The 22,151-nt window shown below is 47.9% G+C and overlaps 1 protein-coding gene across 1 annotated transcript in view; it reads left to right on the top strand.

The window, feature by feature from the left end:
* The window catches only part of SNX19 (sorting nexin 19), a 123,438-nt gene that overhangs the window by 65,936 nt on the left and 35,351 nt on the right, over positions 1-22,151 (top strand). Inside the window, exons 13-16 of the mRNA XM_054802858.1 lie at positions 9,167-9,291; positions 9,548-9,719; positions 10,660-10,802; positions 16,606-16,810. The gene's annotated coding sequence lies outside the window, so the exon portion shown is untranslated. The remainder of the gene's footprint in view (positions 1-9,166; positions 9,292-9,547; positions 9,720-10,659; positions 10,803-16,605; positions 16,811-22,151) is intronic.

Below are 22,151 nucleotides of genomic sequence, written 5' to 3'. Positions count from 1 at the left end.
TCTTAAATTACAGCAGGCCTTTGCTCATCATGGCTTTGTGCCTCAGTTTCCCAACTCAATAATAACAACAGCCGCTCCCAAAGCTACTCAGCAGGCCTCTCTGCATATTATTCATGCTTAGCCTAATGCAATAACACGCTATTAAGCCTAGAGCTTACCTCAAGGTTGCAAATTTATGAAAGGGACGGTCATATCAAGAGTATCCAAAGTTTTGCAACCCCTATTGCTGCAGACGTCGGCATTTGAATATTACGAAAAGCTCTTTCATCAATCTGTTCTTGATCTTAGGAAAAGCCTTTTGGACCCCAGCGCCTCTGCCTCCGTACCTGTAAAAGGTCTAAGAGTGTTTGTTAGAGCGAAGGGTGTTGTGTGGGGAAGGGGGATGTTGGTTTGTTACCATGCGGACTGCGGAGCCGGCTGTTTTGTGATGACAACGGGAGGCAGCGGAGACCCTCACGGGCTTTTCCCGAGTTGCACTGGCACCGTGTTGGTCAGAGGAGTAAAAACATGTGTTTGTGTTTCTGCTCGGTAAACGCAGCGAATGTGACTCACCAGAAACATGCGGGGCAGATGTTTGTGGTAATGAGGTGTCATTTTTATGCAGTTACTTTGCTGAATACAGCCACGTTTTAAGGCTACTCCCGCGTGCCTGAGGTGCGGTTGTGCTGAAATTGGGGAAAAACTCTGAGGCTGGAGTGGTCTAGAGCAAAGCTTTCCAAAGCACCTGGTGAGCTGGGAGCCCGGGCTTTCGGGACTTGGGAGACGTGCTGTGGGAGATGGGCAACAGACACTCGGGTATTTTGAAAGCCATACCTCTGGGCCGGTGTGATCTATTTATATAGGTAGAGTACTTACACATAGGAGTTCTTTAATCTCCCAGAGCTTATGCGCATACCTCACAATCATGTAGATGTATTAGATAAGTTAAAAAAAAAAAAATTCCCAAACAAAAAATAAAAATCAAATTGAGTCAAACCTCTTTAAGGAGTTCAGAGCACAAGTCCCAAGGGTGCTTTCGACTATCTTGCCAATGCAATATATGTTTTACGGCCCTTTTAAAACACGGGTAGCATAATTGAGGTCTGTACATGTTTGTACTGGGAGCAGGGCTGGTGAATTAACCCTTGCAGCAAGCTCTGGGCCACCTTTCCTCTCGGCCGTAACGTGTCTAAATGTCAGCTTCCCCGTGGCATTCCAAGGTCTCCAAGAGCAGTCTGTAAATGAACACTCCTTCTCCAGGGCATGTATTGGACCATTGCAAAACCCCTCTATGGCCATGGTTTTAGGAGATGGCTTGGGAGAGCGGTGGTGACTCCTTCCTCTCGTGTTGGTAGCTCCTGGCTTCTGTGTTGTCCTGAGTCCTGTTTGCAAGGGAAGAGGGAGGAGATGATCTTCTGGAGTGTTCTAAGTGGGGTGAATCCAAAATTTTTTGTGTCTGGTGTGGCTTGGTATCTTCCACTTCAGTAATTAGCTTTTGGGGGAAGAGTAAAAATCTATTAATCTAAATGTTAATGAAGATGAGGTGAACTGTGCTCCACAGTGCATCTGGTTATTCCCTAAAGCATGAAGACTGAAAAAAGCATGTTGTCTTTCTCCTAGCTAGTACAATAATGCTGTAATAATGCATTTATATGCAAGCTTTGGTAATTACAACTCCAGGATCCCAGTCCTAATTTTAAAGTTTCTTCTATGTTCTTATTTGCAAAAGTGGGTGCTGCTATTTGATGCACGAGCCCTCTGGTTGCCTTCCTCAAAAAATTTCCGAGCTGGTTCACGAGGATACTGATCATTGAAACCCAAACTGTCACCTCTGAAATGCAGGCGCTGAATCCAGCGGGGAAGTCACCTTCCCCTGTGATTTTGTTTTTAGCACCCAAACACTGAGGCCTCCAAAGGTGCAGGCTGCCTTCTGAAAGCATGGGCTGGAAAAACACCTCTCTCTGCCTCGGCCTCTCCAGTAGAGAAAGGGGGATCGTACCCACCTCGTAGAAGAGTTGTGGTCGATAATGTTCGCAAAGTGCTTTTTAATCCCCTGCTGAAAGGTTCTGTGCGAGTGTGAGTTATAATTATTACGTAAATGTGTCTCATATTTTCCTGCGCGAGCCTTCGGCCTGCTGCAGGGATGTTTTCCCAGTCTTTATGTGGATGCCATTGGGTTTGTAGCTTCCTGGCCCGTTGTAGGCAGCCGTAGTAAGGCACAGACTTCCAAAAGAGAGAATGAGAGTCTTTTCATCAGTTTTGAAAGCCAAACCAAATCCCAAACCACTTAGAATAAATCTTTCCAAGAGGAAAACTGATTAGACATCAACAGGGAAGAGATGCAACTTCATTAAGGCTGGGTGAACGGCTCCAGTTCCTCGATACAGGTGTCCACCTCTGGACCAGAGGTTTAGCCCACAGGTCAGTCCGGTCTCCTGGAGGGGCCACGGCCAGCTGAGAAAACACGTGCTCTTCATCGCATCAGATCATCCGGCTAAAGTAAACCATGAGGTCATGCCGACATCACTGTGTTGCCCTGCAATAATTAAGACCGCTGCTGGGTTACTTTGCAGCCCCCAGACCCAGCTTGCGTACAGGTGTGTTGTTATTAAGCAGCTGGTATAACAAATCCGTGCCAGTGCAAAGTATGAAACGGCTCAGGACCTGTCCAAAACTAACACAGCCGAGCCTTGAAATGAAGTCCAGGGGGTGCAGTTCTCCCTCCTGGAGATGAAAACAAATCATAAAGGTTAAAAGGCAGGAATCGGGGCTGTTGCTTTCTGCAAACTTAAAGGAATCTCTGCACCTCATCCCAGGAGAAAAGGAGTTAATAGGTAGCCAAGGTGAAGGTTTAAAAATAGAGCTCTTTGCATAGCTATTTGGTGATGTCTCTGTCACGTTGGCCGGTGTTTGCCGCTACAGATCCCAGTGCGGTCCCAGCAGGTTTTTAATGTTGGGTGTTTGCAGGGGGTTTTTTTATGGCAGGGTGATGGATGGGGAAAATGGGCTTTGGAAAAAGTGACTTTGGAGGTGTTGGAGTCCAGGTAACGGGCTGAGTTGGGTCCTCGGTTGTGTTGGCACAGTCCCACTGGAATAACAAGGTGGCTTTGAAACTGGGATTTGAAATTTCAAGTGATGCGTGTCCCAAGTCCTCCTTCCCTTCTTGCATGAAGTTATTCCTCTTACTCTGTCTTATCGAGAGACATGGCCCTCTCATAAAAGATGCAGATGATTTTCCTGTCAGTCAGGATGTGCTGACTGATGGCTTGCAAGATCTGGCCACAGAGAGTCACTGCTGGGAGCTGAGGTTCCCAGGAGAGCCCACAGCTCTGAAATGGAGCTGTTCCTGCAAGTCTCTTACACAATTACTGTGTGTAATTGCAGAGGCTGTGGTTGCCAATAAATGGGAAAGTTGATGCTGAAACTCAATTTGTTAGCTTCATAAGTGCTGAGGCTTTCATTATTACACGTATCCCTGTTCCGGAATCAGATTTCATGGTGCCTGCTGTGGCAGAATTGCCTGTCTCTGCCAATTTGACGATGCACCAGGTAACTGTCTTACAAGGGCATGTTTTCTGATGATAGGTAAAAAGCAAAGCCCCAAATATCTCGCTTTCAGGGAAGCTTTCCTTTATTGCTTTTAAGGCATGTGGGCTAAAGGATCGCTGTGAATTTTTTGGATGTTTCTCCATTTGCTTGGAGCACATCTCTGAATGCCTGTTAGAAGATGCACTGGGGAGATGCGGGATTAGATAGGAAACGGGATTAGCCCCTTAGGATTTCAACAATGTGGCTTTGGTTTAATATAGAAGGTTTTATTTAATATGTTTGTAGAAAAATGCAGTGCTGCATAGCTGAGATCTGATTTTCCCACCCTGTTTTCTCCACAGTCCCATTGCCTTGATTTTTTTTCTTCCCCACTAGTGAGATCTATAAATACAGAGCAGGTGCGGTGAGCGCTCCAGCATCAGTCAGATCCTTGGGGAAGAGCTGGGTTTTTCAGCTCCCCCGTTTTCAGAAGTCCGGTGTCCTTTTTCCTCCATCCCAGTACAGACAGGTTGGGGGAGGAGGAGAAAAACTCAGCACTGTCTTTCTGCTGTCTTGCCTGATAGGCATTCAATTTTAAATCATGACTTCTTGACCCTCTGGCACAAGGTCTAATTCTCAATTAACGCTGTCCTCGTGCGTCCTGCTGCCTCTGACATTGTGTGAAGGAAGCAAAGATCTCAGCCGGCCTGTGCCAAAGCATTCAAAAAGGGTTTTTCTGGGTTAACTGAAGGTGTTAATCCAAGAGGGACAGCCAGAGCACACGAGAGGACTCTGTAGACCCCAGGCTTCCCAAAGCCAATGAAGATTTGAACATAACCCCACACGGGGGTTTGATACCATTAAGCTAATATAATCCAGGAGGATTCGGATGGCTGTTCCTTAGTGTCCTGTGTCAACAAACCCTCATTAGATGTTGGGTAGGATCCTTAATAGCAAAGATGAGATAAGAATGAGCTGTTTTCTATGATACTGTACCAAAGCGGCATACTTGGAGGCTGGATGTATATACATCAGTTGAGTGAGGATGCTCTGCTGTAGCTGGTGTGTTTTTTAGCAGCACTAGCAGTAGGATTGTTGCTGTGTAGTGTAGTTCTCACTTATTTCTGTCCAAATTATCTGTTTTGTCGCTGTCCTATGCGCCTGGCCAGCAGAGAAGAATATTTTGTAATCCCTGAGCATGATGTCACCTGGCTGCAGAGACATAACGAGGCAGAGCAGCAAGTGTGAAACCAGTGAGTGTCCTGAAATGGCAGGAAGGGACCAAGCTGTGCTAGGAGTTTTGTCGGCCCATTTCTCCTGCTAGCTACAAAAGCTCGGCTGCCAAAAAAAAAAAATGTTGCAACACGAGGAGAGGGAGATGTGTATGCAGCCCCCGGAGACCAGGAATGGGAGTTCTGTGGAAAAGCACGACGGGGAATGGGGAACATCCTGCAGAATGGCTTTTAGTTACGCCCACGGACTGGATGCAGTTTTGTGTTTGACAGGCTTTTGTGTGTACCTAGGGTCAGAAGACCTAAATTCTGTTGAAGACCAGATTTGGGTTTGGAAGGGTCAGGACAGGCACTGAGAATTTCCCCGAGCTTAGGCTGTTCAGATCATAGAATTTAGGTCAGGATTCCCACGTAAAAATTAACTTCTTCATTACAGAATGAATTCTGGGCACATGGATATGTGTCAGGACACGATTTAGCTGCATATTTGAGAATCGCCTTGTTATAAGGGAATAGGGTGGGACAAACTAGCCATGTGGGCCAGAACTGCCGTATCTTTCAAGACAAGTAGTGGTGAAAACCTTTCTCTAGTGAAAGCTAGAAGGGAAGATTCAGGCAACCAGAGTGTCAAGGACAGGGCAAGAAGGTTAATTCACCTTATTTTGGCTTTCTGAATAACTGAGTGATCGGATGGGGACTGTACGTCAATAGCATGATGTAGGCAAGCTTGGAGGTGGTGAGATAAAGGTTACCTGATATCTCAAAGATGGACAATAATTTGAACCCATCCAAAAGCTTAACTAAGAAAAACAGAGCGGAGGAAGATGTAGCTCTTTGGAAGCAATAGGAGGTTCTTTAAGCACTGGTGGACTTTGTCAAGATGGCAGTCGAACCTCTGTCGCTTGGTAGATGAGGAGCAGGCACAAGTCATGCAAAAGCAGGGCAAGCAGGAGGCTCAATTCTTGTGGCTGCGGAGAAGCACCAGGCTTCTTGGGAGCCCTTCCAGCTTTAAACCTCTTGGACCTGAATTCTTCCTCCCTGATGATTCCCCAAATAAGTGCCACTGAAACCACCACTGGAAGGACTATACAGTTTCCCGTCTGAGGGGTCCATTGCCTCACCTTGGAGGAATGCATTTGCTTCATAGCTGAGATAAACGGCCTGTTGTTTAAATGGAGTTTGTGTTGCAAACACCAAACTCTTGCTCAGGGACAAGAGTTTGGCGTGTCTCCTGCTTTCCTGCTGCCTGCCGGCTGGGACGGTGCCTCGCTCCACCAATTCAGGGTCTGCTCTGCCGAGGTCGGATTTATTATTGGTGACTGGCCTCTGCTGTTGACTCGATGATTTCTGCTCTGATCTCGGAGGATAATTTTCTCCTAGGCTGTTCTCGGAGGGAACTTGCATTCCTTTCTTATCTCCCACCCACATGAGTTATGCTCTCAGAAATTGGTCCTTATTTATTAGCGCAGCCCAGCCAAAAGCCATCTCCGGGATTTTTCAGTTGCATGTGCAAAAAATCCACCTCCCTCTTCTTGCCGCCCTGGAGAGATTAATTAGGAATAACCTCACCTTTCGGGGAATCAGAGGTGCTCCTTCAAGGATGTTGACTTCCAAGAGGTTTGGAGACAGTGTCCCAAGGAGACATTGAGGTTAGTGCACTCAGCTCATCTGTTTTCACTTAATGTAGTGCTGGAAGAGCCCCTGGAGAGCTGTGAAATAAACACAAGGGCCCCTATTTATCTCTTAAACTGTAGACTGAGGCAGCAAAGCTGGGATCCCAGGTACTCTGCACCTTTCCCCCCCTTCAAATTCAAAACGATCTGGAGAAATTTCTAACCTGGTCCTGCTTATGGTGCTTCCTAAGCTATGAGGAGAGGAGCAGGGAACCTGACTGGAGCCCAGCGGCAAAGCGTCTCTCCTCATCCTCGTCTGCCGGAACGAGACGGACGAGAAAATGAAATAAAACTAATGGCAGACCCAGCTGGACAAGGACAATTTTGGCTTCGGTTGAAAGTCGGAGGAAGCCTCTGCGCAGCTGATGCACAGAGGTAAAGAATTACAAAGGCAATGGGAGGGACTGCAATCAGCAGGAAAAGCACAGAAAGGCGCTGAGGAGAATCGAATATAGCATGATATCAAATAGCCCGAGAGGAGGGACACAATATCAGCAGCTCCTGGAGACCAAGAAGTCTGTAGAAAGAGGAAGCATCAATGTGGAGGTAGTTCCAGTGCAATTAATAAAACCTGACAAAGCCCTGCTCGTTGCTGTAAGCCAGCAGAACTCCGCTATCGCAGAGCTGCCATCCGGGAGCTGAAGCTATCGTGAAGCCGAGGTGCTCAGAGAATTAATCCCGGAGCAGGGATGCAGCAGGGCGTCTCTTCCCCTGCTCATTTGGTCTTACACTGGTGTAACCCCATCGGTCTGGGGGAAACTACTCTTGATTTGTCTATCCAAGAGGAAGCGGTCTCTTGAGACAGGATCAGTCCCTGGATTCAGCCAGATTCAAGGTGTTTGCAAAGCACTCGGGGGACCTGATAAGTCCTTGGTTACATTCCTTGCTGACAGTCCCCCGAAATACCTGCAAGTGCTCAGGGCTGGGTGGGTTTCCATGCCTGTTGTTCCTGCTGCAATCAGTGGAGATGCATGGTGTGTAATATCAGGGTTTTCATTCGGGTGGGAGCGGGGGAGGTTTGCTTTACTGGTGAGAAGAGATAACTGAAGGCAGAGAAGTTGACTGGTTTAGGAAAGTGAGCATTTGTGTAGGAAGAGAGTAGGAAAAAAACCCCAAAACACCCAATCTCTGAGCTGCCAACAACCATAAAACCCAGATTATTTGACCCGTGCTTCACAGACAAGACATTTTTGATTCCAGTGCAATGAAATATGGGCAAGACATCAAGTTACAAGCCAGAAATATCATGTAACCGGTAATGGCCCTTTATTGACATAGGAAGTGGGATGGCTTTGATAAAATAAAAGCCTGCACAAATGACTTGCTGTGCATATAATTCACAAGGAAACTCTTTGAGGCGTTTTTTGAAGGAATGTGGTTATTTTTCTCTGTGTTCTTTTTGCTTATTCCATTATTAAACAGAAAAGGAGTTGATCGCAGGAAGAGCTTCGGCGTCCCTTTTGCTCAGGGAGGCTGTGTATTGCCTGCACCCCACAGGTTTCCCCCTAAAAACCAGCTGGTAGGAGCCTGGGTGAGGTGGAAATGGTGGAGATTGCTTCTGCCTGGTGAGAAGCACTTGAAAGAGGTCTGGACATGTACTGTGTTTTGGGCCAGCTGTCAGACTTTGTCCTCTGCAGTAAGTGTTTGTCAGGACAAAAAAAAAAGTGCCTTATTTCACTGGTGACAGGTAAAATTATAACTGGATGCAATTCTTGGGATGCTTTTGGTAATGCCTGCGTTATCAGGGGATACCGGACTGAAAAATTTGGAGACACTGATGTGCTTCCTTCCTAGCACATGTCCAGACTGTCTCTTCCGAGTTTGCATTTCACGGTGCAAAGAAAGATGGACGCGCTCTGCTTTCTCTCATCTCTATTTGGAGATTGCTTGGGATTTCTTCTGTCTCAAAACTGTGTCCCATCGGGCTGCTGGCGTGTTTTGCACTGTGTGAGGAAACGGGGATCTAACACTTGATGACCTTGGGCTTGCTCTGCACCCAGCAGCCCCATTTTTGTGGTGTATCTTGCTGCCAGCTTTCTTCACCCGTTTTGAAATCAAATGGTTCGTGAAGACCTGAATTAATTTGAGGGAGGGAAAGCGAAGTATCATTAAACGTGATTAATCTCTCGCTGCTGCCAATCCCGCAATCGTGTCTGGAGTCTTACGGCTGGATTTGTAGATTGAATCCTTGAACGTTCCGCAGACTGGAATCACGCTAAGAGGGTTGTTTGTGTTCAGTTTGCTTTGGTGGCGGTGGTTTTGGGCAGGAGGATGTTGAAGTAAACATGGGGAAAAGGTAAACAGGTCTGTATGGGATTCGTGCTCCCTGGTTCTTTGGATGTGTGATGTTAGAAAGAAGAAGGCTCTCCAAGTACCTTTATCTCAAAGTTTACAAATACAAATAAAAGTCCTACACGGAAACTTAGTACATGATGAAAGATTCAAATATACACAAGGAGAGTGTTTATTTGAACGTGCTCTCTGTTCCTCTGTTCGTATTCGGCAGTGGCCGTCTCGTTGTAGGAGGTCCAAAAAGTTAATTCACCAAAAGAAGTGGAGTTTTGGAAACAGCAGGGAAGGGACTGAGGCTATTTGTGGATTTGGTTTTTGGTTTCTTTATTCACTTTTGGAAAAAGTTTGTTTTGGCTTGAGCCAAACCAACCTTTTCCTGAGAACTTCGTTTACCCAGCTCTGATGCACAACCATGCCCCATGCCAAGCTCAGTAAATTTCTCAACTTTTCTTTTTTTTCCAGGGCTGTGTTCCTCCCCACAGACCTCCCGAAGCGCCACAGACGGGTTTCCCTGGGATTCTGCTGGGTTCAGAAACTCTCCCGAATCTGCTGGAAACACTTTCTCCTTGCTTAAACCTCTGCTGCGTGTAAATGCACAGGCCTTATGGATTAGGCTGAGCTCTCCCAGATGGACTGGGAAGAGCCAGTGCTGGAAGCTAAAGCCGGTGCAACTGGGGTTGGGGAACAGTTGTCTCGGCAAGGAGGGGAGGGGGTTATAAACTATGGGAAATGAGACAGCGTGAGGTGGGGTAGGGCATCAAATCAGGTCTCCGTGCTGAAAAAAGAGTGGAAATTATTTAAAGATGCGCTGGTAAGCATCTGGGTCTAAATGTCTTCATACAGGGAGCGTCTGGCACACCGGGAGTCTTCCTGCCGTTATGTTTTGCGTTTGCACACCATCGGGTGCCCAACGAACGCACCCCGCTCCGGGCTGCTCCCGGGGGCACTGGTACCCCCTGAGTCTCGCTGCCGCTGTGCCCGTACCCTCCCTGTCTGCGCAGACTACCTGCTGATGGTGAGCGTGTAATATTTCCCATTGCGTTTGCTCTCGCGCTGCCTTTCGTACCTATTTTCAAGGGCAGTCCCGCAGCTGTAGGCTGCCCACGGCCAGGAAATTACCAGGGCTGGCATGACGTTCCCCGCTACCTTCCTGACAAGCGTGAGGCTTTTACTGCTTTCCTTAGCTTGGTTCTTCCCCCCCACGAAGCTTTTCATGTCCAAAAAGTGTCAGGATTTAAGACCGGCTCCCGCAGCTTCAAGAGTCACCTCTGGTTTTCTTCTTTCAGCCCTATTTTGTCCTGCAGCGCTGGGGAGAGAAGGGGACCGAGGAGACTGTATGCGTACACGTGATGTTACGAGAGATCTCTGGAGCAAAGTAACGAGACCTATAGATCTATAGATTAAAGAGAGAACGAGGGCTGAGTGCCAAAATGGTTGTGTCACTTGCAAGAGCCAGGGCCAGGAGCTGGGCTTAGCGGCACAAGTCTTTCCATTGCTGGTGACTCACTTGCTGAACTTTTTTTGGCTGCTCTTCTGGGCTGGAAGGGGCCGAGGGAAAAGCGAAGGAGCTGCTCACCGGGTAAAGCTCACTGCCCTGGGCAAGGGGGCTGCAGGAGAGGGGCATCGTGGAAGGATGCTTGCTGCCTTCTGCTGCCCGGCAGGAAGGGTCCTAGGCTAGCACTAGGACATTTAGTGTTGCGTTACTCATCAGTAATAACTTTGGGTTGCATCTAGGAAAAAGACGAAAGGCTAGTTTCTCATTCTCTTTGAGAAACTGGGAGTTGTTAGAAGCAGCATCCGCTAGGAAAAAGTAAAAGGATGTTTCAGAACACGCAGTTAGCAAAATCTGAAAATTTTCCCAATAGTTTCCCATTTACATGTTACAGATGTGTCTTTCCTATCTGTTTCTCAAGGATAATTCTCTGTATTTTCTCTTCTTTGTTTCTCTGTTGCAGTTGCTGTTCTGTGTTTCAGTGGGAAAATATTGAATATGGCATATAGGAATTGGCTCTTCGCTCTCAGCACTGATTACATTTGCATATGCGGAAAGAGAAGCTAGCCGTATCCTGGCAGATTGGATGTAACACCATCTGAAAAGGTTAAATGTGGCTTGTCTGTGCAAATAGGTTTTTAATGCTGTGCTTTTTGGCGTGAAGCCTGAGATCGTACCTTCCCGTCGGCAGATGCTCTGGCTGTGCGTCTTTCTGCCTTTTGCACCTGCAGAGCGTGGTTTTTAGAGGGTAAGGAAACTGGAAGGATGTTGCGCTTCTAAAATAAGGTTAAAATCTGGACTTTGGTTTAGGCTTGTCAAATTTGGGAGTAAGGAGTTGAAAGAATCGGAACTACACCTGTGTTTGTTTTGGTAGAGAATACCAGGTTTCTTGCTTTGCAACAACAGATGCGCTTTCAGGTTTGCTTTTGCTGAAGGGAAGGAATTTTCGCTTTTTAAAACCTCTTTCCAATTTCTTTGCCACATAGAGGAAATCAGGAGAAAAGCAGGAGGAAAAAAACAATTTTGGGTGAAACCCGCAGCAGTGCTATTTCTGTAGGGGAGAAAAACCACAGACTTTTGACCGAAGTGAAAATTCCCCTTTGGCAACCTCCCGTGCGGCAGCGGTGCCCGTGCTCTCCAGGTGGCAGCTCCCTGTATCATCCCTCGAATGGTTTCTTTGCCGACATCTGGTCCGCAGCCTCTGAAGTCAACAGAAGTCTTGCCATTAATTTCCGAGGCTTTCAGATAATGTTCTGTATGCATGCGAACTAACGTGAGCGTTAAATATCCTGTTAAGTCTGCTTGGCTTTTTCCATCAAACGTGTCATTTAAATAACCTAATTAAATGAAGTCCTTTCATTTTAGATGATGTTTAGATGATGCATATAATTGCCCTGAGTGCGTGGTCATCCAGCTGGCAGAGGGGTTATAGAAGATGTAAAAGAGTTTAATAAAAACAAGACCCTCCTCGGGTTTGGACTGGATAGCTGGGATGGAAGGCCAGTGCGTTGCACGTGGCTTAAAAACAGCCGCAGGCATCGTGGGGCTGTCAGGGATGCTCTGATGGCAAAAAATTCCTCTCTGACCCCTTCTGTCTCAAATTTTGGCTTCTTGCACAGTGTAAAGCTCGTGCTCGTGGGACGTTTAGGGGGTTTCGTCTCTTGGTTGGCTCCTCAGTGCAGGACAATCAGGGAGTGGATGAGTCCTGCTGCTTTGGCACCTCATGCCTGCAGTGATGGGTGAGCCCTGGGGTCCTCCTTGCCCAGCCGTTTGGGAAAGAGCCGTTCTGGGATGCAGGAGATGGCCCAGTTGTCTTCCTGCTCCTACAGCTTGCACCGAGGAGGACAGACAAGTGCTTCTTGCCATGTCCTGCTGCCCATCGAATGGCTCTTGGCTCCTCCTTCCCTCCGTCCCCTCCAATGCATCCATCTGCAGAGCAGAGAGCTGCAAGGAGCGGCTCCCTCTGCAAGGCAGGAGTGTCTCTGAGAAGGGGCCAGCTCCATGTGTATAACATTTCCATTAACTCAGGGAGTGAAACTCTCGGGCTTGGGGCCCAGGCTGTGCTGGAGAGGCAGCGTAGCTGGAGTAACGGTGCTCGTCTATCAGTCGGATGTCAGCGAGCAGCCGGGACGACAGCGAGAACCCGGCGTGGGGTTTCACACGCGCTTTGATAGCGGTGATGCCTTTGCATGATGCGACAGCTCCTGGGACAGCATCACCTGGCCCTGAGCTTTTTCTGAGCGCGACGTGGGCTGTGCTAAGGATGCTCCGAGTAACGCAGGGTACCTGCTGCCATCCTGTCTGCTTCATCCCACCTGGGGAGGTGACAGCAGCTCCCCAGCTCAGTCGAATTAGCTGGAGTTTCTTCTCGCAGGCATGCAGAGAACACACATCTGGTCAGCAGGGACACATGTTTCCAGGACCCTCGTTTCTGCACTGTGAGTCCGTCCCAGACGGAGCCAGAAATCCTCCACCCTGGAGACTTGCTGTGCTGACACATCCGCTCTGGCCACAACACAGCAAATTCTGCTTTTTTTTAATCCTGCTCCAAGCCAGAAAGTGTTTAGTGTTTCCCTTTTCCAAAGGGTTTAGGCCATGTCAGGTCCTGTAGGGATGGTGGCTGTCTTCTCTGCTCCCCATGCGCACCGTCCCTCGGAGGGAAGGAAGCGGCACAGGTCCCCTCTCCGGCTAAAACAAGTGAGATCCCAGCCAGGTAACAGGAATGAAGCATCCCTGCTTTCAGGGAGGAGCACTATCTCCCCAACCTGCATGGTACTCCTATCTCCTGCTCCATCTTGGGATCAGTAGTGCCCACCAAGGACTGCTGCTTTTGTTGACCTTGACCTTGTCTATCCTCAGGTATTATTTGACCCCCCACCTCAGTGCACAGGCTGCAGGAAAACCATCACAGCAGACCCCCCGCCCCGTGCTGTCACAGATCATGGTGGTGACGACACTGCAGTGGTGAACAACAGGTTTTGGGCTGTGCTGTGGTCTGGATTGGGAAGAGGGACCTTTCTTCTTCCAGCGGAGCCCTCTGGGAAAAGACGGCCACGGCGATATTGATGCTCCCCCCAGCCTTTCTGCAGCCCGAGTTGTTTTATTTTTCCTCTTGCCCCCTCTCTCCTGCAGCACAAAAGGACATTCTTGTACCAAAGTGGGGGGTTTTTTTTCTGCATATTTGCAGTGTGAGCAAAGCAGGAGGGGTGAGGGCAAGGAAGGAGGGATTGAAAGGTTTGGGGAGGGGGGGAAACTCATGCAGGGCTTAGTTTACAAGGGACAGCTGAGCGTATAAACCCTGTCTCCAAAGAGGGTTGTTAGGAGCTTTTCTGCCAGCGTTTCCCCTCCTACCCCCAGCCTCTGGCTAAGCTGCTTCGAGGGAAAATAGAAAGGGAAAGCAGGGGGTTGCGGGGGGAACGCTTTTTTGAATGCTCCGAAAATCAGACCTCAAACTGCCAGACACAGCGAGGCTCATTGAGCTGAGCAAATAAACCTGGACAAGTGGGTCGGTGGCTCCGGGGAGGTGGGCAAAGCGGTGTGGAGGGGGCATGGTTATTTGATAGGGAAAATGGTCCTAAAATGGGACAAATGTCCCCCTGACAAAATTAGCTGGTGGCTAGCCTGGCTGGCAGATCCCAAAGCGTTCAGCAGGGCATTTGTTGGGCACCGAGCGCCCACAAAATTTGCTGTAAATCCCCCTCCCAAATGGCTCTCCTGTGGTGGACTGATTTCCCTTCGGTGGCTCAGGACGCGGGTTTTGCGTGGTGTTTTGGGGGGTGGGTGCCGAGGTAAGGTGCCATTCCTGGCAGATGGCTTGTAACCCACCACCACCTTCTTCCTGTGCTTCTCTTACCTGTGGTTAAAAATCTTGATATTTCAGTAAGTGGGATTACGGTACCAAAATCAGCAGTCTCTGTGTTCATAGACATGGAATTTGAAAATGCAGTTTCTGGGATGTAGAAGGCTTTCTGTAAGTCCTGTTCGTAAAATTCAGCGATGCCAGCTTGCCTAGCATTAATATCAGATTATTATCCTTGGTGTTTGCACAGGACTTTTTTCCACCTGATACTCATACTATTTCTGGATATCAGCGAATCTGTCAACCTCTTAGGATAAAACTATTTTTCAGGCTTGTGGTCCCAGTGATTAATTAATTAGGGGGCAATGCTGGGCAGCAGGGAGGATGCTAAACATCACTGAAACTGTTATTAATATAGAGCAAAACCTGACTTTTGCTAGGTGTCACACCGTAATGTGTTTTCATCCTGTCCCAACGCAACCGCTAATGCGGTCGAAACACGGGTTTTTAAATCTGCATTTCATTGACGTCTTGTGTCGGTGCACACACAGGTATGCGTGCACGCTACCTCAGCTGAGACACGAGTGCTTATTAAAAACATACTTGCTGTGAATTAACGGCCCCATACACATGTATCTCTCATTAAACGCTACGGGGTGGAGGTAGGGATTGTTGCCTCGGGCTCTCTCTGTGAGATCTCTCAGCACCATATGCAATAAATATGTTTTTAATAAGCAGTCATTAATGACTGGACAATAACAGCTTTATTAAGCTTAAATTAAAGGCATGCTTGGGAACCTTAATCTGAGGCTATATGGTGTAATGGAATATACTGGAATTCAGCTTTTTTTTTTTAAGAGTTCTTGCAAGCCAGTATTTGCAAGCTGTTGTAGAGGGAGGAGAAAGATGCGTTCCCTGAAGGCCTGATCCTGCCCTGGGATCTGCCAGCCTTTGGAGCTTATTTCGGGGACACTCGAGCATCCTTTGGAGGAGGGATGCAGCGGGTACACAGCCGCTCTTTCCTGCTGGGCATAGTTGGTGCAAGAAGAAAGAAAACTGGCCGAGGCCGCTGCAATATTGCCGGAGACTTGCTTGCAATAGTAATTTGGGAGGAGGGAGAGGCTGCTCTAGCCCTGCTATCCTGCCCTCCGAGCGAAACGGAGCCTCTTCCCCTCTGTTCCCCCTGCAGCACCCGAGGGAGGGAGGCTCCTTCTCTCCTGCCCCTAGCAATCGCAGCGTGTCGCAACGCGACGTTAGGTCCCCAACCTCGCGCTCGTACCTCCATGGGTGGGCATCGCACGCAGCCAGCCTTTTCCGGGCTGCTCTGATTCCTTGGGAGGGGAGGAGGCTGCGGCTACTTGGATAGCCGGATAAAGGCCATAGCTCTTAGGTTTTTCTGCTGCTGCTTAAACCCTGCCTACCAAAGTCATGGGGGTGGCTTGTGACTTTGCAGGATTGGGCTGCGAGCGTGAGCTTGAGCATCTCTTGGTTGTCCTTGCATTTAGCAAGTAGCGAGTATGGAAATCAAGCCAGGGACCGTGCATCACTTTGGGACTCAAGGAGAGCAGGCAGGAGCAAAGGATGCCAAAAAGGAATCCCACTCTTTATTAGATGATGATAAAACCATGGTAAAATAATAACAACACCTGGGCACAAATATCCAAAGTACATTAAGCACAGGGGTTTGGCTGGAAAAGTCTCAGGATGACCTGCAACGAAATCCCAAGCCACTGGCAAGCTGTTACCGCAGCCTGTCCCACCGCTGCTTTACCACCCCATGTCCCCCTGGCCGCCCGGTGAGTGCCGAGCTCTGCAATTTGCTTTCTTAAAGGGGTTAGTTTCCATTGTGTGCTGTCTTCCTGACAAACTGGCTTTCAAGCTTGCAACGATCGGCTCCAGTCCTTCCTGGGAATATCCAGCCCATAAATGCAGTGGGCTGCACCTCCCTGGCTGGGCAGCGTTTCAGCCGTGCCTCCAAGGCTTCGTTTGCATTGATGAAGCTAACTTTGGGGGGGAAGCTCAGAGCTGTCCTGTACCCGGGTTGTACCCGGTGTCCCTGCACCGAAGGGCGGTCGGTAACGGGCACGTCGGGATTGCCGGTCAGCCTGCTCTCCAAGACCTTAGGCTGACCGGGGAAAATCGACTCTGCGTTGGTATGAATCAGACCTTCCCCCAAGCCCAAAGCATGGGACTTGCATCAGCTCTGTTCCCTTAAATGCACTTAACATGTCCCTCTGACCTGGACCCCTTGAACTCCCTCTGCTCCTTTCCCACTGCCTTGTAATCCTCCCAGCCCCAGCTGCGTCCCGGCCAGCCCTCGCTGCCCTCTTCCAACAACCCCTACCAGCTGGGCTGACCTGCTTCTTGCTTCATTGACTCTCCAGCTATTTTATTTTTATTTTTTTTTTCCAATTTACTGTTGAGAATTAACGTTGTTCCCATTTCTCCCTTCTTCCACTCCAAGTGGATGACTGCATCTCTGGTGTTTCAAATACAGATTGTACTTAAGAACATAATTATTAAGAAATGCGTTGAGCTAAATCAGCCCGACGTGTGTTGTACGCAAGCGTGTACGAGCACGGGTCTGACTCTGATTTTTCTGCTTTGCAGTTGAAATGATGCTGTCGGATGAGAATTGGGCTGTGAAGTTGCTGTGTCTGTGCCTTCTGACGTCTCTGTCTTATACTGGACAAAATGAACCAGATGCCTCCCCGAATCCATCGGTTCCTTGCCAGGGATGAACAGGATCCAGCAATAAGGATTTTGCTGCGGAGTTGGCTCCCTGAATATTCCACTTTACGGTGAAATGGCTTGTGTACGTTTCAGCACCAAGTGTTGCTCTGAATTAGCTGGAAAATGTGAGATGTTTCTGCAGAATATTTCAGTGTTCAATGGAAAAAAAAATCAGCTGTGATTGATTTTTTTTTTTTTTGGCTGGGGGGCTAAAAACAAAGAAAAACTCATGATTTTTGGCTGAAGCTATTTGTATTGCTCTTTTGGGCTGGACTTTGAGGATATTTGTAGTGTTATAGTGAGGTGGAGTTTATTTGCATGAATTCCCTTGCTTGAAACTGGGCTGAGTTTTACTGCTAGACTCTTAGATGTATTGGGTCTGTATGTTTACCGCATCAACGCCAGCTAAAAACGCGGATGTTTTTCGATCCTGCTGTAACCACCGCCAGCCCTTACCTCTTGTGGATTTTTTAGACCTCTGAGTACAAAGCAGGCCAAAGGCACTTTGCTTCAAAGCCTATTCAACAAGCAAAACAAACTTCTCACCTCTGCGTTTTACAAGCTAGTTACTCCAGACGCGATAAATATTTGGCTCCGGCAGAAAAGCCCGAGTGTGGAATGGCATCCCTAAATAGCACGCAGAACAGTTTTGCTAAGTAGACATGGCATTAGACTCTGATCTCGCTCCTGCTCTCCTGAGCTATCCAGAAAAGCAAGGAGATAACAAAATATAAATATTTTGGTTAAAAAAAAAAAAAAAAAACAACCATCCTGATGGATCCTGGTCGGTTTTGGGTTTGGTTGGGTGTTTTTTTCCCCCCTTTGTGATTGCGTTCCCGATCAATGGGAGTTTAGTGAGGCTCTAAAGTATCAGCTGGAGGCTTCAAAGCGATCAAAGCCCGCTGTGCATGGTGCTGTACAAACACGATAAAATCCTTCTCCCTGCACTGAAGAGGGAGAAGGTAAGAGAAAGGGGAATTTTTATGATTTTAACTTTATAATTTTTTTTCTATTTTTAAATTGTATTTATGATTTTTATAAATACAGCTATTTCCTCCTTCCACCCCAAGCCTGGAAATCCCGTTTTAGTCTTAAGAGCTGGCCAGGTCTGTGCAAAGAGTTGCTACTGCTGACTGCGTGTCCAAAGGATGCCAGGGCTCTGGGCAGAGCTGCTGGGTGACAAAATCCCTCCCGGAATCTCTCCCAGGCACCAAAATAACGTAAAGGGAGGATAACTGGTTTGCGAGCGGGTCTTTTTGTGGACCCATGTGCACGTTTGTGTCTTTAGGGCCACGCTTAAAGCGGGAAGAGCTGCTCCAGCTCTCTGCATTTTGCTTGGGCTTTGCTAGGATGGCTCTAAGCAGGATTTAACGCCCAGCCTAGAAAGAGCTGGTTGTGTTCAAGGGTTTACTGGTGGAGCGGGGTTAACTGGAGTAAGGCTGAGCTTTGTAAGTAACTAGTTAAGTGCTTCTCCTTCGCACAATCACTTTCTCATGACAGCTTGCAAAAGTGTTTTGCTTAGCATTAATCACTCCATTTCCTCCAGATCAAGAAGTGTTGTGCAAGCCGTTGGGTCAGCACGCAGGGCATGGGATATCAGGGGTTGGGGCCTGTTTAAATATCAAACTGGCAGCCTCTTCCCATGTAAACATGCCAAAGGGCTTTGCAGAATCGAGACCTGGAGTGTAAGGACGTCTGCGCAGAGGATGGAGATCATGGGCCTCAAAACAGAGCTAAAAAAGAGACAATTTGGGGCCAGGCTGCAATTACCTGTCTGTTCCCTCTCAGGAAACATCTCCCCAGTGCAGAGCTGGAGTTTAAAGCTCTCATCAGAAGGGAACCTCCTAAACAAAACAATGTTGGGAATCCTGGTGGGACTCAAACCTTTGGCTCCAGCGTGTCTAGGGACTGAAAAGCTGATGATTAGATAACTGTAAACCATCCTTATTTTACAGCTCATGCTGGCTTTGATCAGAATGGGAATGAAGCACACCAGGCTCCTGGGGCGGAGAGGGGATATGGTTTTGTGATGAAATGAAGTCTTGGCTTATTGCAGTTGAAGCACCTGACGCTGCCGCAGGGTTTGCTGCTGGCCTTGGGCAAGCCTCCGACTCTCTCAGTGCCTCAGTTTCCCCAGTGCCGTTGCTTTGCTGCAGTGTACTGGTGCAGAGAGTACTTGGAAGAGCATCTCACTTGGACCTTGCTCCAGATGGAGTTGGCAGGGACTGGGAGCCCTCGGGGCTGTGTCTGAGGGATTTAGAGAGCCCATAACCTGCTATCTCTTGGCTGATATCACCCGGGGCTGCAGTGCTTCGTTGCACGTTGTCAGACCTCCTTGGATGTGCAGGGTTGGGGCAGGTTAATGCCTTGCAGGAGGTGGGATGGTCCTTTTGGACCCCAGAGCCTTCGGAGAGGAAACCCAAGCCTGCTGCAGGAGGCCAGGTGGGCTGAGCCCTGCCGTGGGTACCAGGACCTCCCGGTTCTGGTAGTGACTCACTCCATGACTGTGTGCCTCAGTTTCCCCATCTGCAAGTACTTACCCACCTCTCAAGGGTGCCAGGTGGATGAAAGAGCTGATGGGTTCCTTACTGGTGAAATACACTGGTCCTGTGCCTGCAGGTCCCTGCTCCAGCCCTCCTTCCCCAGCACCGCTGCCCTTTGCTCGTGCAAAGATGTCGGATCCTGCCACCCCACTCCTCCCTTGATTTCTCTTGTGCTGTTTTTCCTTTGGGTCGGGAGAACAGTGAGAAGGAAAGACCAGAGTAGGTTAAATATTTCTATCCTGTCTATAAATTGCAGGGTTTGCTGCGTCCATGCATGAGCACCCGGTTTGCTTGCTGGGTGCTGGTCCCAGCTGCTTGCAGCCAGATTTGAAACACCCCTGACACCCTGTTGGGCACGGAAACATCAGCCCATCGAGGAGCCTGTGCGCCCCAGCAAGGGCAGGTTTAAAAACAATCTGCGGCCGCCTTGCCCGAAGGAGTTGGGACTGACAGTGTAACCTGCAGTGAAAACATGGGAAATTGAGACTAGGAATAGGGGAGGGAAAGGGAGAAGAAAAGGTACTAAAGTGTCTAATTGCTTTTTTCTCAAGCCAGTGATCAGATTTTTCTGCTGCTTGACTCTAAATTAAGTAAAAACTTTCCCTGAGTGGAGACTGTCCTGCCCACGATGCCCTTGAGGAAGCATTGATTGGAAGAGTCTCACCCTGCAGATGCTTCTACTGCAGCAGGCAGCCCCGAAATGGGGAACAGGGAAGAAGAAGAAGGAAAAAAAGAATGACGTAGAAAAATGGGACTTCACCAAGTCTGAAGCTTGTCAGAGTGGGAGTGAAATCCCCAAGTGCTACACGCACAGCCCCATCTGAGCCTCTTCCATCTCTCCTGGTGCTGATGTCCTTATCTCCAGGAAAGATATTTTTGTTTCCTGCCTTGCTAAATGCTCAGAAAGTCCATCTTTGCCCAAAGTGGTCTCCAGCTTGGGCTGCTGTGTTTTGCCTGGTTGCTAAGCTTGTCTCATGCGTGGTTAATGCCTGATGAGATCATGGTGCCATTTAGCATTTCATGGATAATTCAGGATTATTCATTAACAAAATCAAGAACAAGCAGGTGTATTCATAGGCTGCCTTCATGGAAAGAAGAAAAACAACCACCTTGGGAAACGACATGAATTATTCAGGGGAGACCGAAGTGCTGGTTGAGCTGAGGGAGCTTCAGGGAGTGGGGGAGATGGAAATTTGTTTTCAGAGCAGCTGAATCTAAAGCTTTTTATGCCATTAACCCTGCAAGTGTGGGGGGTTTAAGCAATCTTAGTGAAGATAGTCTCCTGTCCCGTAACAACCGAGTGCTAGGAAGAAGGATTTAGAGAAAGGCTGTGTGTTTATATTATGGGGTGGGCTAGCTGATGCAAAAACAAGGGAGCTGGAGAGCAGCACGGGGTCTGTTTGTGGCCGCAGCACCTCTGTACGTACAGAGGTCTCGTCCTTCCTCCTTTGCGAGGAGCTGTGCTGTTTTCTGTCTGATCTGCAGGCAGAAGGTGTGGAATAAACCCAAAAAAAGCTTTAAAGAGCTGCCTGGTTTGGGGGTAGATGTTGGTGTCGGCCTACGTGGTTGTGGTGGTCCCTCTCCTTCCCGCCTGCAGCTCAGCTAGCACAACTGCTAAAACGTTCTTCTGGAGCAGACTGCATCTCTGTGGAGACAAATTGTCCTTGTAACGTGGTCTGAGGGTCTTGTGAGCATGCTCAAGCATTGCTTTCAGATCCTTGTCCGGGCAGTTGAACACCGTAGTTCTGCGTGTCTCTGGTTTTATGTAGATGCTGGAATGCAAAGTTAAGGTCCACGTGCTGCCTGCCTGGGAAAAATGTTCATTTGTCATGTGTCCAGTAAAAAAGGAAAATGTTGACTTTTGTTGGAAAAAAATTAAGGTATTAGTGACCAGAACTTGATCGTTCTCTGCTCAAAATGGAATTTCTCAATTTTGAGGTTTTGGTCTTTTTATTTTCCAATAAAACAAGTCAAACACTTTCAAGGAAATCGGATGTTTTCTATGAGCTTTTCCCATTTAGATGAAAGCCCGATCTTCCCTTGGAAAAATGATTTTAATGGATACTTTTCAAGCTGTCCTAGCAGGGATTTTGTAGTTTAGCCTGAAAGGAGGAAACTCAGTAGAAGAAACACGGAACAAAGCAGAGCTTGGGGCCTGCGGGACTGGGGGTCTTACCAGAGACTGTAATTACAGCTCTTGTATTTAACACCTTCACTGGATGTCAAATTGTCCAGACATGTACCCTTGTAGTTGTTGTTTCTGCTTCTGGCAAAGGAAAAAAAATAACGCCTAAGAGTTCAAAAAACCACTTTTTCTCCAGTGGCAGGGACTAAGGTACGGCTCATGCGTAAGGACTCGCCGTTTGTCCTTCTAACTAAGGTAATGGGAAGGTTTTACTTAAGTCAGTGTCTTTGAAAAATCATCTGAGGGAGGAGAAAGTCTCCCTAAAGCAGAAGGGTCTTCTGGGGCAATATGTGGGAAGGGAAAAAAAAGAAAAAAATGTGGTGTATTAAGATCCTGCTAATGTGTCTGTATTTTATCTATGCGCCTTTTTGCACCCAGTTTGTGCAGGGATGGGTGCTGAAACAAATGCAAAGTAAGTGGAAGATCTTTCCAATACCTTTTGTTCTTCACAAAGTATGTTTATGTAAACCCGATGTATATGAGCTCTCATTAGAGTAAGGTTAACCTTTTTTTTTTTTTGACAAATAGTAAATTCACTAAAAAACGTGGAGAAATGAGTCACAAATACCAGTCTAATTTGGCAAGTGCGTTTTGGCCAGAAAGGGGTAATTTTTTTTGATGTAGAAATGTTTTGCTTTGACATTTTTCAAAATAAACCCTTTTGACCCTTCTTTTCTGTATAGAGGATTTTCAAA

The sequence above is a fragment of the Grus americana genome, chromosome 24, assembly GCF_028858705.1.
Source record: "Grus americana isolate bGruAme1 chromosome 24, bGruAme1.mat, whole genome shotgun sequence".
Lineage (NCBI taxonomy): Eukaryota > Metazoa > Chordata > Aves > Gruiformes > Gruidae > Grus > Grus americana.
The sequence above is the reverse complement of the archived record's forward strand: the minus strand, read 5'-3'. Positions and strand labels throughout refer to the sequence as shown.